The following is a 17,446-nucleotide window of genomic DNA, read 5'->3' as shown; positions in this document are numbered from 1 at the left end:
TCAGACATTAAATCAAACATGCTGAGGAACTTAGTAGCCCCCAAAGGATCAATGAGCTCATCAGCTCTGGAAATGGGATTAGCATCAGTCTTATTGACTGCATTGAGCACCGGGCAATCCACACAGAACCAAAGTTCAGGAGCAGTAACTGGAGGGGCAGCCTTAAGAACTATTACCACTGGCCACACCAAGGGCTGCTTGAGGACTCAATTACCTCTAGCTCTAGCAATTTTGAGACTTCCTCCTTTATGATGACTCTCACCTTGTCAGATAGTCTGTAGATCTTATTCTTTACAGGCATACTGTTCCCAATGTCAATATCATGGGTGCACCATGTACTGAGCCTTAGGGTTAGGGAGAAGAGAGACAAACTGCCCCAACCCTTGGTGACAGCCCCTCTGTTGCTTAAGGTTCAAGGCAGGGGAGAGGTTGACACATTCCACTGACCCTCCTGCTCCTTGCAAGAAAGGACTTCAGGGAAAGGTTCACTGTCTTCCTCAACTCCATCATCCGTGACTAGGAGCATGGTAAACTCGTACCTCTCAAAGTGGGGTTTGATGTGATTGACAAGCTGGACCCATAACGTGTTCCTGAGAGTCTTCAGGTCCACCAGGTAGGTGACATCCTTCTTGCACCACTTCACCTCTTAGGGCCTAGACCATCAGTCTTGTAGGCCCTCTGCTCCATGGGCTCCATCACTGACACTTTTTGGCTAGGCTGAAACTCGACCAGAGTGACCTTCTGGTTATACCACTGCTTCATAATCTCCTGGCCAGCTTCCAGATTTGCCTCCACTATCTTCCAGACGTGCTTCATCTGAGTGCGGATGGTCAGCATGTATCTATCTTGGAAACTTGCTCCCAAATCTCCTTCACCAGGATGAGAGGTCCTTACACAGAGTGCCCATACAGAAGTTCAAGGGGGATGAATCCAACCCACTTCTAAGGTGTCTCCCTGTAAGCAAGTAACATGCATGGCAATAGAAAGTTCCTCTTCTGCCTCAAGGGCTCTGACAGACCCATGATCATGCCTTTAAGGGTCTTGTTGAATCTCTCAAGAAGCCCATTGGTTTGGTGATGATAGGGTGTATAGGATGTGAAGGTTACCCTTCTCCTGTCCCACGTGGACTTCATGTTTGCAGGCATGAAGGTTGTAGCCCAGTCAGATACTACCCCCTTGGGGAATCCCACATGGGTAAATATCCCCATGAGTGCCCTGGCCACCACAGGCACAGTCACTGTCCTCAGAGAGATAGCCTCTGTGTACCGGGTGGCATGGACCACCAAGACCAGGATGAACCTGTTGCCCTGTTGTCTTGGGGTCCAGAGGCCCAACAATATCAATGCCCACCTTTTCAAAGGAGGTGCCAATCATTGAGATTGGAACCAGGGAGCCTACTGACTCCCCACTGCCCTGGCATGTGGGACATTACCTACAGAATGCATCTGAGGATACCTTCTTCCGTGGACAAGTAAAAGTGGATAACAAGCCTCCCAAAGGTCCTGCCCTAAATAACCTGCCTGGGAAACAGTGTGAGCCAATTCGAGTAAAAAAGGTCCTGAAACACTGGGGGCCACCAACACACAGATTGTACCGGGCTCAAGAACCTTAGGCTCACTGTACAGTATACCATTCTCCCAGTAAATCAAGTGATCACCAGAGGTATTGCCAGCTGCCTGGGCCTAACCCTGCCACCGTAGGCTCTCCAGAGTGGTGGGACCTCCTTCCTTCTGTCAACTAGCCAGTTCAAGTAGGTTTCCCAATGTGGGAGTGTCAGTCTCCTCTTGGACCATGGGAGTTTCCAGAGCCAGTTTCCCACACTCTTTGCCATCCTCATTTTGGCAGATTCACAAATCTATAACTAGAAACTTCCATCTCTCCTATCATTTCTTTGCTGAGATCTCTGCCACAGTATGAGAGATTTCTGCACATATACCTGTATAAATTGTTATAAATGTGGATGGGACTGGGTGAGTGATGGGGAAATGGGGCTACTCAGTGGGTAGGGTTTAAGGAAATTTAAGAAGGAGCTGGGAGGGACATGCTAATAAAAAAAAGACACTCACAAAAGAGTAAGCAATTGAAATTGCTAAATACTTTTCTAAAGTTACAACATCCCAAAGAGGAGTCAAAACAGGCTCAAATGTGCTCAATTCAAGACCTGAAATAAGTCAACCACCATACTTGACCAACCACTGGTACTGCCAAAAAAATATTTAGAACACAATGAAGGCAGGTAAATAAAATAACACACCTTTGGGATTAATATAAAGCTAAAATAGCTAAACATCATTTTAGGTGATGAAATTATTTTTGAAAACAAATGAATAATAAACTTATCTAAGAACAATTAAATAACAATTTTATATTAAAAGATCAGACTTTTTAAAATCAATACATATATAACTCCTATCTAACTTTAATCTATATTAAATATTAAATGTCAATTAAAATGCAAACTGTAGTGAGGTAAATATTTTTTAAAAAATCTGTTTAAAATTATATTTATAAATTAAACTAACATATTTCATTTGATGAGTATATTTTATTATTTCCTGGTTAGAAATAAATATTTGAAATAATGTTTTATATTTTTAATTATATTTTTATTTTATATTTAAAATAGGCACGCTCATGGCTCAAGGCCTAAAAGCTTATTTCACAATGGCGGTTATGATAAATTTTCCATAAAAGAAGTCTGTGTGTAATTAAACTATTGATGTCATATCTTCCTACGGGAAAATGCAGGGGGAGTCATTGACTTTAAGGGGCTCATTATGAGTTTGACGGTCTTTTGGCGAGACCACCACGGTGACGGCCACCAAAAGACCGCCATGTTGGTGATGATCCAACTGCCATATTAAGCTTCACACATCAAAATCTCCCAAAATACAGCCAAAATTCCAAAAGGACACAGCAGGGTGGGAAAGAGGCGGTCCCACCACCAACCCGCCAGTCCACCAAAAACCCTCCGATCATATTATGATCCACAAATCACAGGGGCGGTTCTTCCATGGCGGAAAACCATTGGCAGGGCGAACTGCGGTGGTTGGCGGTCACCACAATATTACACCACACCACATTGTGGTTAGTTTGAAAAACCCACACCTGACATACATACACACACCAGACACACCTACTATCTGCACTATATAACACACAACTTCACATCCCACAATCCTTTGCAGCTAAACGCCAAACACAGCCAGAGAGAAGCCAAAATAGAAAATATAAAAAAACAGACAATAGGTACCCCTACACATGTCACTAAGCACTCATCCCACACCTGCATAACATACACAATAAACAATTTAGTACCCCACACAATACACAACAACCATCAGCCACTCACAACACACCACCCCCACCTCATCAACTATTAATTTTTCTCCCCAATTTTCGTTAGCTCACCATCTCATTCACCACTACCATGTCCCCACAAAAACATCCACATTTCACTGATGGTGAGTTGAGGGTCATGATGGATGAAATTACCAGAGCAGAGCCATACATTTATTGGAGCACAGGTCCAGCAAACATCAACAGGGTGAATACAGTAGGCAGCTACCCATGCACAAGGGAGAATACCGGGAAGATGTAGAACAACATCAGGGGGAAGGTCTGTTCCATGGCCACTAGGTACCAGCTGGTGGTCATCAAGACTGGGGGTGGACCCCCACCTCCTACCCCTACTTTCACATTATGGGAGGAGTAGGTCTTGGACAGCCTGCATCCTGAGGGCCTGATGGGAATACCTGGTGGAGTGGAGTCGGGTTAGTCACTACACCATTCATGTCACCAAAGATGTTTGTATTGCATGCTCACTAATTACCTTTCCCCACCTCAATGACCAAACCACCCACCACCGTGTGTCCAAACGTACAAATACCCCTCTCTGGCATGCCACATGTCAACTAAACTCAACTGGGGGCACACTCTCTGTGTCTGGCATGGGTAGTACAAGGGCTGACAGCACTACCAGAACAGTGTACTACAAGTGAATTTGCCTTGCATGTTAAACTAACAATCAAATCAACCCACCTAAATGCTCCACTATTGAACAGTCTACGGCAATGACAGCAATGCTATGTCTCACAACCAGTACTATTACAAGCAAAACACAGCTGCAGCTGTGTTCCTTATTAAATTGGCCTTTGAAATTACCATCCAAACAAAGTAATGTAGCCACCTGGGAGGGGAAACTATATGGAAAGCTGGATGTACTTGCAGCACGCCCCTACAGAGGTCCAGGTTAAATGCTAACTCCCATACTGTCGGCCAGCTCTGTTACCATTGTGCATTGTCCAGCTTATAGTTGACTCAAAACACCTTACTAGGAGATAACTTTACATTGTCATGTCTTTACTCAGAAAAGATATGAGGGAATCAACAGTCATACAACCATCAACATACTCCAAGCGCTTGGATCATGGTGTATGCAATTGCAAATCTCTGTGTCCCACATAGCTGTAAACCAGACTTGGAAGCAGCTCTCATTGTCATATCAGGAAATCATGTAAGGGCTTTGTGGGCATGTCACATAGCATGTCTAATGGTCAAAATGAAACATCACTTGTTGCATCACATACAGTAACTGTGTGTTCCACTTCTCCCATCGGTAACCTTGCCATTCTCACCATGGAAAGGACACCAGAGACTGACACTTCCCCTCTGGATGAAGGCCCCAGTGAGGAATACATCTGGGATGTTTGGACAATGAGGACGAAGCTGGCCCATCAGGGACACCTGGTTAGTCAACAACTGTGAGCCTCACCCTGCCCACATCGACTCCTCCCAGCCCTGTGGCATCTACAACACAGGCAACCATTCGCCCCCAAACCTCACTCCCAAGGACAATGTCTTCCATTGTGTGCCCCTCAGTACAGGTACCAGAGTCTCCTGTTGTGACCCCTGAACCTGCCACCAGTGGGAGTAGGCACAAAGTTCCAGCGGCACAGGCACTTGGGGGTAGGGTGCATGGGAGGGGTGGTGTGAGCCAGAGGATGGGGACTCCCAGGGACACTGTTGGCCAGGACACCATCTCCCTAGTCTTGGGTGCTTACCAACATTCCCAAGGCATAATGGGCCAGGCACTGACCATGATGGGGGAGATAAGACAGCTGCAGAGGGAAAACCACCAGGAACTCATGCAGCACTGGCAGGCCCAAAATGCCCACCTTGCTTCCATTGCTGGGATGCTTAGAGATATGAATACCACCCTGAGTATGTTTTGTACCCAGAATCTGGCCTCTTCCACTAGCAATGAAACATCAGGCCCTTCTACATCTGTGTCAGCTATTGGAATGGAGGCCCTGCCAGGGGAAGGGAATGCCTCAGACACCCCACCCTCTGTAGCTGAAGAACTCCCGCAAACGTGTACATCCACCCAGACATCCTATATGAGCAAATCTCAAGACCAAAACCACTGTCAGGAAGTAAACCTCTACTGATTGGTTGCCCTTGTGTGGCACAGATACACCCTGTTGTATGTTCTGAAACCTATCTCCATGTTCCTATGGTAAAAGGACAATAGACCTGTGTTTCCATATGGTGTAGCAGTTACCCTGATGATTTCATCCACCATGAGTGAGCACTTCAATGTTTTCTTTCTGTTATTTTTGTTTCAAAACACTCATCTTGCTATGCACTCCCGAATAAATACCACTTAACCACAGATTGTGTGTTAGTCTATTTATCAACTTTATATAACTTTCATGTATAACAAATCTTGCTCTTAAGTGCACATCTCAAATGTAAAACCTTTGTTGTGGTCAACACGCATGTACTGTATAACCAGGATATATATTGCATTGACAAATTATGATATACATTAAGCAAATCTCATTTATCGTACTTTCCTACCTAAAGATTTGGAGAATGCCAATGATCACATAATGAAGTACTGCTTCTAACTTTAGACTCTAGAGTTTTAGCATAGGTGTCATACACTACTAACCCACAGACTTTTGAAGTTTTGAACAGTTCAGTCTTTAACTATACCAGGAGGCAAACATCTTGGTACAAAGCATCACTAGCTAAAGCCTTATCACATACACATACCATAGCTCCCAAAATAATAAACCCCACGAAACAGACAGAGGGCAGTACTAATGTCCCCAGTCACGGATCCTTCCACTTACCATGGTCAGGTTTCTGTTGCCATTCACCTATGTCACTCTTCAGACACATGCACAGTGGTCTGCAAAGAGTACACACACTGAAAGCTACATACATTTGTTTTCATCCAGCACAAACCATTATGATGTTAGAGGGTCTGGATACCACATCATGACGTGTCAGAGACAAATGAATACACACATGACATTATTGACCCCCACCTCTAATACCAAACAGGTCTTCAGCAGTGAAGGAGACAGGGCACAGCTGAGTGGGGAAGCTGCTAGCCACAGGACCTCCAGTTATAAGAATACCGATGCTGAGGGACCAAGTGCCCAGAGGGTGAGGGCAGTGCCATGGGGGAAACAGGATCCACTTCCTCATCATCGGAATCCTTCTCCAGTGGACACTGGGACCACCCCAGCACCATCTCTGTCCACCACCTCCATTTCTATCAGTGCCCTCCCTGTAGCTCCCCACCCTGTTGGCCGTGCCCGCTCACCCAAGAGGGTGGGCATCTCCTTTGCTGCAAGCACCTCTGCCCTAGCCCCTGTTAGCCCTGCTGCCTTCAGTGAGGATGCTATTGACCTCCTGAGATCTATTTCCGTGGGTCAGTCAACCATTGTGAATGCCACCCAGGGACTGGCAACTCAGATACAACAGAGTAATGCATTCCTAGAGATCATTCATGGTGCACTGGCTCGCCTACAGGGATCATTTCAGGCTCTGGCTTCCACACTTATGGCAGCCAGTCACCCTTTGAATCCCGTCCCCCCTCCACCTTCCTCTTCCCAATCCCAATCCCCCCTTCCCAGACCCAGCCAAAGTACACAAACAGCCATGCATCCACATCAACATCCAAGTGTAGCACAGACAAACCAAAGCATCACAAGCCACACTACTGGCATACACACACAAGCAACATACACCTACACACACAGCAGCAGTCACAACCTATCCTGATACACCCACCACCCCCACATCACAGACAGCACACCTGACACACCTACAGACACCACACCAACATTCAGAAATCTAGCCAACCAGCAGACCCTCAGACATCTATCCCAGTCACCACACCCACTGACACCACAATCACTGACACTCCTACATGCACCACATCCACCATACTTGCAGTCAGCACCCCAAAAGACAGACACCCACCCACAATAGCATCTCCCAGCACCTCCACCCCCCTCAGTCCAAGACACTTAAACACCCTCATTCACTCACTGAACAGACACCCACTAGCATACCTCCTACAAACATGCACCCAAGATATTCACACCATCTCATAGAACTACTCCCTTTCCCTCCATACTCAAACCCTTTTGCTATGACCATCCCCATGTGTGTAAAAAAGCTTTCCCTTCTGAGTTTGCCTTTTTCCCTACTCCTCTCCCTGTGAAAGCCCTAAAAGTTAAATTTCCATCCCCAAGGCCATCCCTTCCACATCCAATGCCTCCCCTATCCCCTGCAAGCCCGCAAGTACCCATGCCCCCCTTGCCAAGAAGTCGGCTCCTCTCAAGAAGACCCAACCCAAGCCTAAACCAAAACTCCCTCAGAAGCCAAATCCTAACCCACCCCCATGCCTAGGCCTAACCCCCCCTGGCACCACCCACTAATATCATCCTTGAGGTGCATACCTGCCTCCTTGATCCCCCTACCTGTGGTGGTTACATGGCAGTCAGGAGTCAAGTTAGGGCACCATATGGTGCCTTTGCAATTTTGAATTGCTTTGTTATTGGACTGGCTAATAGCCTTGTATTTAGCAGGTCATACCTTTAAATATTATAAAGAAAACCAATCAGTTGTTGGTTTTTAGGTTACCTCTTTGTCCTGCATTTCCTTTCCTAAGTTAAAGTTATTCCTGGCTGACATTGGTTGTGTGTCAGTATTTGTGTGTGTGTGGTACTTGTGCTTCCTGTATTGTATGGGTAGTTTGTGAGGGTGTGTGGAGTGCTTTTGTTTCCCCAGTGATAGGGTGTGTGTTGGGCATGTGTTTATTGCAGACATTTGGTTGTGATGGTATTGTGTGGTATTCGTGCGCTTTGACTGTGTGAGTGTGCGTGTATTGTGCATGGCATGATAGGTACGATGTGCTGTGTGATTTGTGATGTGCGTGTTGATTGGTAAATTGTATGATTGTGTAATTGTGTGTGTTAATTTCTTGTTGGTCTCATGTTTTGTTGTGTGTGTAATGTGTCCCTGGGTAATGTCTATTGTGAGTAATTGCCAATGTGTTAACGATGGTGCAGTTGCAGTGTTGTTGTGATGTGCTGTGGTGTTGTATGGTATTGTGTGTCAGTGTACACCCCATTCCTTATGGTATGTTATGTAAGTGTACACATTTTGACAATCTACAAATATAACAGGTGAATGTGTGTACATACGGTTGCTATCACTGGTGGCAGTGAAGATTCTGTAGTCTTTCGGCAAGCAGAAGCAGCGGAATGATGTCTAGTTCAGGTTCCATGGCGGCTCCGGGCGAGTATGGCTTCCTGAAGATGAGTGTCTCCTTTTTACAGTTTTTTTCTGTCTGGGATTCTGTGGTGGTCGGACCCCGGCGGAAATCTTGGCGGTGTACAGTCTCATAATATGTCTAGCGAAAACATGGTCTCCGCCGGCCCGGTGGTGTCTTCAGTCATCCGTGGCAGTCTGACCGCAGTGGCGATGCCGGCGGTGCTTTGGCTGTATTCATAGGGATTACCCCCAAAGTCATAATTTGTCGGTCTTCTCCGCCAGCCCGTTGGCGGTATGACCGTCACCACCAACATGGCAGTCATAGGACCACCAAACCCATAAAGAAGCCCTTAGTTTCAAAATTCTGATTTATGGATGAAATTAGGGGCCAAATGTACCAAAGGATTTTACCCATTCTGTGTCTATGGGAAAAAGCTTTCGTACATATGGCCATAGATTTTTAAATTGTTCAATGGAAAAGTGACTTTATAAAAATATACTTTGGGCTCCCATTTCTGCCACTCATCAAACTTTCACATTCCTGGCTGGAATTGATACCTTTGCCTGCGGCATTGCCTCTGGACCAAGTAAGGAAGATGTGCTAACAACATGTGGCCAATTAGCCATCTAGGAGGAGCACAGTCCTGCCTGGAGCTCTTCCAGAGGGAAGATGGTTTCAGCTATCTTGAATTTAGGGCTTTCAGGAGTGTTTACAGTATAGTGAAGGGGACTTACTGCAAAACGTTGTACAAATAGAGTGAGAAAGTAGGCAGGATTGTCAGGAAAATTCTTCAGTTACTGGCTAGTGCACAAGATAGGGCTGGTAACTCAAATCACCTCCTCAAAACACCTGAAAAATAAGGCCCTGATTCCTGGGTCCTGCTGGCACCCAAGGCCTGGAATGACTCTACAAGTCTCAAATTGTTGATTTCATGTTTTTTTGCTTTAAGAGCAAGAAATGTAGAAGGACTCCTCATTAAGGAGGGCCCAGGTGACCACAGAGGACTGGTTCTTGCCAGTAGCCTGGATGGAGAGGGAGCAGATGCATAGAAGCCTGCCCTGAAGGTCTAGGGACTGTAAGTGTGGCCAGAAAGAATTTTACCAGAAGTTGGATAAAAGTGGGACTTAGTTATTTTTTTTAACTTTTGGAGGACCAAGACAAGATTCTGAGGCCTGTCCAGGAGAGTTTCACGAAAGGTGACCAAGAAAACCAGGTTCATCCCTCTTAAACCTTTTGCTATGCTGAAAATAGGTTCAGTGGGCCATTGTGCTAAAAGTATCTTGCTGTAGGAAAGTACCATCTTGCCTGGCATGTTACCCCCATTTTTACTGTATGTATTTTTGTTTTTTGCCTATGTGTCACTGAGGTCCTGCTAGCCAGGACCTCAGTGCTCATAAAGTGTGCCCTGTTTGTGTTCCCTGTGTGGTGCCTAACTGTATCACTGAGGCTCTGCTAACTAGAACCTCAGTGTTTATGCTCTCTCTGCTTTTAAAATTGTCACTGCAGGCTAGTGACTAATTTTACCAATTCTGATTGGCACACTGGAACACCCTTATAACTCCCTAGTATATGGTACCTAGGCACCCAGGGTATTGGGGTTCCAGGAGATCCCTATGGGCTGCAGCATTTCTTTTGCCACCCAAAGGGAGCTCAGACAATTCTTACACAGGATTGCCACTGCAGCCTGAGTGAAATAGCGTCCACGTTATTTCACAGCCATTTTACATTGCACTTAAGTAACTTATAAGTCACCTATATGTCTAAGCCTCACTTAGTAAAGGTTAGGTGCAAAGTTACTTAGTGTGAGGGCACTAGCCAAGGTGCCCGCACATTGTTCAGGGCAATTTCCCCGGACTTTGTGAGTGCGGGGACACCATTACACGCGTGCACTACATATAGGTTAATACCTATATGTAGCTTCACCATGGCAACTCCAAACATGGCCATGTAACATGTCTAGGATCATGGAATTGTCACCGCAATACCGTTCTGGTATTGGGGGCACAATTTCATGCATCCCCGGGTCTCCAGCATAGAGCTCAGTCTCAGGAAGGCAGAACAAAGGATTTCCTCGGAGAGAGGGTGTTACACCCTCTCTTGTTGGAAATAGGTGTGTAGGACCTGAGAGGAGTAGCCTCTCCTGGCCTCTGAAAATGCTTTGAAGGGCACAGATGGTGCCCTCCTAGCATAAGCCAGTCTACACCGGTTCAAGGATCCCCCAGCCCTGCTCTGGCACGAAACTGGACAAAGGAAAGGGGAGCGACCACTCCCCTGACCAGCACCTCCCAAGGGAGGTGCCCAGAGCTCCTCCAGTGGGTCCCAGACTTCTGCCATCTTGGATGCAGAGGTGTGAGGGAACAATGGACACCTCTGAGTGGCCAGTGCCAGCAGGTGACGTCAGAGACCCCTCCTGATAGGTGCTTACCTTTCTCTGTAGCCAATCCTCCTCTGAGGGCTATTTAGGGTCTCTCCTATGGGTATCTCACCAGATAACAAATGCAAGAGCTCACCAGAGTTCCTCTGCACTTCCATCTGCGACTTCTGCCAAGGATCGATTGCTGACTGCTCCAGGACACCTGTAAAACCGCAACAAAGTAGCAAGAAGACTACCAGCAACATTGTAGCGCCTCATCCTGCCGGCTTTCTCGACTTTTTCCTGGTGGTGCATGCTCTGAGGGCTGTCTGCCTTCACCCTGCACTGGAAGCCAAGAAGAAACCTCCGTGGGTCAACGGAATCTTCCCCCTGCCAACGCAAGCACCAAACTTCTGCATCATCGGTCCTCTGGGTCACCTCTCATCCTGACGAGCGTGGTCCCTGGAACACAGGAGCTGGATTCAAGTGTCCCCGACAGTACAGTGGCCCTTCTGTCCAAATTTGGTGGACGTAAGTCCTTTCCTCCCCACGCCAGACAGTAATCCTGTATACTGTGTGAACTGCAGCTGCTCGGGCTTCTGTGCACTTTTGCAAGACTTCCTTCGTGCACATCCTAGCCCCAGTCCCCAACACTCCGTCCTGCATTGCCCAACTCGCTGAGTTGGACTCCGACTTTGTGGGACCCTCTTTTGTTGTGCTGAGTTGACCATCATGCTCAGATCTTCTGTATGCCTGTTCTTGTGCTTCTGCGGGTGCTGTCTGCTTCTGCATGGGCTCTCTGTATTGCTGAGCGCCCCCTCTGTCTCCTCCTCCAAGGGGCAACCTCTTGGCCTTTCCTGGGCCCTGGCAGCACCCAAAACCTTCAACTGCGGCTCTTGCAGCTAGCAAGGATTGTTTGCAGTCTTTCTGCGTGGAAACAACTCTGCATCCTCCAGCACGCCGTGGGAAATCTTCTGACCCAAGGAGAAGTTCCTGGCACCTTCAGTTGTTGCAGAATCTTTGGCTTCTTCCACCCAGAGGCAGCCCTTTTGCACCTTCATCCAGGGTTTAGTGGGCTCCTGTCCCCCATACACTTTCGTGACACTTGGACTTGGTACCCTTCCTTTGCAGGTCCTCAGGTCCAGGAATCCATCTTCAGTGCTTTGCAGTCAGTTGTTGTCTTTGCAGAATCCCCTATCTCGACTTTACTGTCTTTCTGGGGTAGTAGGGTAACTTTACTCCTACTTTTCAGGGTCTTGGGGCAGGGTATCTTGGACACCCTTAGTGTTTTCTTACATTCCCAGCGACCCTCTACACACTACTCTAGGCCTGGGGTCCATTCGTGGTTCGCATTCCACTTTTGGAGTATATGGTTTCTTTTGCCCCAGGCCTATTTTTCCCTTTTGCATTCTATTGTGTTCTACAGTGTTTGCACTACTTTTCTAACTGTTTACTTACCTGATTTTGGTTGTGTGTGTATATTTTGTGTCTATTACTTACCTCCTAAGGGAGTATATCCTCTGAGATACTTTTGGCATATTGTCACTAAAATAAAGTACCTTTATTTTTAATAACTCTGAGTATTGTGATATAAGTGGTATAGTAGGAGCTTTGCATTTCTCCTAGTTCAGCTTAAGCTGCTCTGCTATAGCTAGCTCTACCAGCCTAAGCTGCTAGAACACCTCTAATCTACTAATAAGGGATAACTGGACCTGACACAAGGTGTAAGTACCACAAGGTACCCACTATAAGCCAGGCCAGACTCCTACACTTGCCCCATGGAATTTTGCTTTGCCATACTTTCCAGCTGTGCCTCACTGAAGGATTTTGAGAGCTAAAAAATGACTGAGGGCCTGATTTAGGGCCATATTTATACTTTTCGACGCACAACTGCACCAACGCAGTTGTGCGTCAAAAAATCTAACGCCGGCTAACGCCATTCTGAAGCGCCATGCGGGCGCCGTATTTATTCAATGACGTTAGCCGGCGTTAGCCGGCGGAGCTGCCTGGTGTGCGTAAAAAAAAATTACGTACACCAGGCAGCGCCGGCGTAGGGGAATATGGAGCTTGGGCGTCAAAAAATGGGGCAAGTCAGGCTGAGGCAAAATTTTCGCCTCAAGCCGATTTGCGCCATTTTTTTAACTCCCAACCCCCATTAAAATGACTCCTGTCTTAGCAAAGACAGGAGTCATGCCCCCTTGCCCAATGGCCATGCCCAGGGGACTTATGTCCCCTGGGCATGGTCATTGGGCATAGTGGCATGTAGGGGGGCACAAATCAGGCCCCCCTATGCCACAAAAAAAAATTAAAAAAAATACTTACCTGAACTTACCTTAAGTTCCCTGGGATGGGTCCCTCCATCTTTGGGCGTCCTCCTGGGGTGGGCAAGGGTGACAGGGGGTGTCCCTGGGGGCATGGGAGGGCACCTCTGGGCTCCTTCCGAGCTCACAGGTCCCTTAACGCCTGCCCTGACCAGGCGCTAAAAAACGACTCAAAAACGGCTGGACGTCATTTTTTTTGACCCGCCCACTCCCGGGCGTCATTTTTGCCCGGGAGTGTAAAAACGGCGCACATGCCTTGGAGTCATTTTTTAGACGGGAACGCCTACCTTGCATATCATTAACGCAAAGTAGGTGTCCACGCGAAAAAATGACGCAAACTCCATGAACTCTGGCGCTAGACGCGTCTAACGCCAGAGTATAAATATGGAGTTTGTTTTGCGTCGAATTTGCGTCAATAAAAACGACGCAAATCCGGCGCAAACGGAGTATAAATATGCCCCTTAGGGCCGTATTTATTCTTTTTGGCGCACAACTGCGCCAATGCAGTTGTGCGTCAAAAAATTTAACGCCGGCTAACGCCATTCCAAAGCACCATGCGGGCGCCGTATTTATGGAATAACGTTAGCCGGCAGAGCTGCCTGGTGTGCGTAAAAAAAAATGACTTGCACCAGGCAGCGCCGGCGTAGAGGAAAATCGAGCTTGGGCGCCAAAAAATGGGGCAAGTCAGGCTGAGGCAAAATTTTCGCCTCAACCCGATTAGCGCCATTTTTTTTTACTCCCAACCCCCATTGAAATGACTCCTGTCTTAGCAAAGACAGGAGTCATGCCCCCTTGCCCAATGGCCATGCCCAGGGGACTTCTGTCCCCTGGGCATGGTCATTGGGCATAGTGGCATGTAGGGGGGCACAAATCAGGCCCCCCTATTCCACACAAAAAATTAAAAAGAAATACTTACCTGAACTTACCTTAAGTTCCATGGGATGGGTCCCTCCATTCTTGGGTGTCCTCCTGGGGTGGGCAAGGGTGGCAGGGGGTGTCCCTGGGGGCATGGGAGGGCACCTCTGGGCTCCTTCCGAGCCCACAGGTCCCTTAACGCCTGCCCTGACCAGGCGTTAAAAAATTACGCTAAAACGGCTGGACGTAAATTTTTTTGACCCGCCCACTCCCGGGCGTCATTTTTGCCCGGGAGTGTAAATACGGCGCACATGCCTCGGAGTCATTTTTTAGACGGGAACGCCTACCTTGCATATCATTAACGCAAGGTAGGTGTCCACGCTAAAAAATGACGCAACCTCCAAGATCTTTGGCGCTAGACGGGTCTAACGCCAAAGTATAAATATGGAGCTAGTTTTGCGTCGGAATTGCGTAAAAAAAAACGACGCAATTCCGGCGCAAACATAGTATAAATATGCCCCTTAGTGTTTGACAAATGGCACTCCATCCATGAGGGTAGCCGAGCACATGACCTCATCCATCCTGACGGAGTACAGTTCATTAAATTTAGAGATTAATTGCAGCCCAGTGCTCATCTCTGTACATTGACAGGACCCTTTGTTATGGCCGTTAATTTCATTGTCCAAAATGGTTGGCTTTGACAGCCATTTTCCACACTTTCTTTTTCAGAAACAAACTCCCATAGCAGAAAAACCAACAATTAATGACCTCTCACATCCTGGGTAATCTTCTCCGACGGTGAGGGTTCATTATTTTCTTTCTATCCCTCATTGCCAGATTTTTTCTGCCGGTGACGGACAGGATTATAAAAATGGCACTGTATTCCCTAAACAGGGCGGGTCGTGTAAAGTCCTTCCTCTGACAGCCTTCACTCAGTTGGAGGTAGTTTTCGAATAGTAGAGACTGTTAGAAATGGGGTCTTTGTTTGGCAGTCAGGTTACCCCTTGTCCAAGCAAGGACCCTCACTCTACTCAGGGTAAAGTAGAATCACCCTCAGCTAACCCCCGCTCACTCCCTTGGTAGCTTGGCTCGAGCAGGCAGGCTTAACTTCAGAGTCTAGGTGTAAAGTATTTGTACCAACACATACAGTAACTCAGTGAAAACACTGCAAAATGGCACAACACAGGTTTAGAAAAATATGAAATATTTATCTAAACAAAACAAGACCAAAATGACAAAAATCCAACATACATGAGTCAAGTTATTAATTTTAAAAGCAAAAGAGTCTAAAATCCTTTTGTAAACAGTAAAAACACTGTTAGCGTTGAAAAGTACCTGGGTAGTGTCAAAATAACACCCACGGACGAGTGTGCGTCGGAAAAGACTAGTGATGCGTCAATTACTCACCCGCAAGCAAGACCGTGCGTTATCCTCCTCCGGTCAGGTCGGTGTGCGTTGTCTTTTCCTCTCAACAGGAGAGCGATGCATTGATCCGGGCAAGCACTCGGGTCCTGGCAGGTGTTGCGTTGTTTATCTGCGCCCAGCAAGGTTTGCGTCGAAAATCCTGCTGCGCTTTATCAGCAAAACCACGCTGTGTGGGTTGTGAAGTTACCAGCCTCCGTTAGCAGTGCTGCGTGTTGTTTCTCCAGCTGCGTGCATCGATCTTCCATCTTCCAGCCACGCTGCAGGCGGAGCATTGATTTCAGCTGTGAAGCCGGTGGCGCGTTGTTTTTTCACCCCGTCTCGGAAGTTGCATCAGACATTTCCCCCTTATGGCGGTCTGAGAGTGGATTTTCATTCTTGGACTGCCAGCTTCACCTTTCAAGGGCCCAGGAACTGGAAAGGGCACCACTTGGAAGGTCAGGAGTCTCAGCAGAGAGTCCAGGTGCTGACAGGGGAAGTGTTTGATGGCCCTGAGAATTCAACAACAAGAGGCAAGCTCAGGACAAGCCCTTGGAGATTTCTTAACAAGCAGGAATGCACAACAAAATCCAGTCTTTGTCTTCTTGCACAGACAGAAGCAGCAACTGCAGGATAGCTCCACAAAGCACAGTCACCGGCAGGGCAACACTTCTCCTCAGCTCTTCAGCTCTTCTCCTTGGCAGAGGTTCCTCTTGATTTCCAGAAGTGATCTAAAGTCTGTGGTTTTAGGTGCTCTTCTTATAACCATTTTAGCCTTTGAAGTAGGCTTACTTCAAAGGAAAGGCTCTCTTGTTTGTGAAATCCTGTCTTGCCCAGGCCAGGCCCCAGACACACACCAGGGGGTTGGAGACTGCATTGTGTGAGGGCAGGCACAGCCGTTTTAGGTGTAAGTGATCAGGCTACAGCCCAGCTCCCTTTGTGTCACTGTCTAGAGAGAGGTGCAGGCCAACTGTCAAACTGACCCAGACAGGGAATCCACAAACATGCAGAGTCACAGAATGGTTTAAGCAAGAAAATGCCCACTTTCTAAAAGTGGCATTTTCAAACACACAACTTAAAACCAACTTTATTAAAAGATATATTTTTAAATAGTGGGTTGAGACCCCAAACTCCACATGTCTATCCGCTCCCAAAGGGAATCTATGCGTTAATCATATTAAAAGGCAGCCCCCATGTCAACATATGAGGATAGGCCTTGCAACAGTGAAAAACTAATTTGGCAGTATTTCACTGTTAGGACATATAAAACACATTAGTATCTGTCCTACCTTAAACATACACTGCACCCTGCCCATGGGGCTACATAGGGCCTTCCTTAGGGGTGTCATACACGTAAGAAAAGGGAAGGTTTAGGCCTGGCAAGTGTGTATTCTTGCCAAGTTGAATTGCCAGTTTAAAACTGCACACACAGACACTGCAGTGGCAGGGCTGAGACATGATTACAGATCTACTAATGTGGGTGGCACAACCAGTGCTGCAGTCCCACTAATAGTATTTGATTTACAGGCCCTGGGCACCTCTGGTGCACTTTACTAGAGACTTACTAGTAAATCAAATATGCCAATCATGGATAAACCAATCAACAATATAATTTACACAGAGAGCATATGCACTTTAGCACTAGTTAGCAGTGTTAAAGGGCTCAGAGTTCAAAAGCCAACAGCAGCAGGTCAGAAAAAATAGGAGCCGGGAGGCAAAAAGATTGGGGATGGCCCTGCATAAGGAAAAAAGTTCAACAAAGACAATGAGGGCTCTGTTGATTGAAAGCGTAGGGTCTGCTTGTGTCAAAATGAGGCAAGCAATCTGAAGGTTCGGGAAACAGGGTATTATGTGGAGTTTTTAGCGGAGTTCCATCTCTGCCAAACTATAAATGGGACCTTAAGTCTAAAGGAAAAACCTTATACCATCGGACCT

This window comes from Pleurodeles waltl, chromosome 1_1 (assembly GCF_031143425.1).
Source record: "Pleurodeles waltl isolate 20211129_DDA chromosome 1_1, aPleWal1.hap1.20221129, whole genome shotgun sequence".
Classification (NCBI taxonomy): Eukaryota; Metazoa; Chordata; class Amphibia; order Caudata; family Salamandridae; genus Pleurodeles; species Pleurodeles waltl.
The sequence above is the reverse complement of the archived record's forward strand: the minus strand, read 5'-3'. Positions refer to the sequence as shown.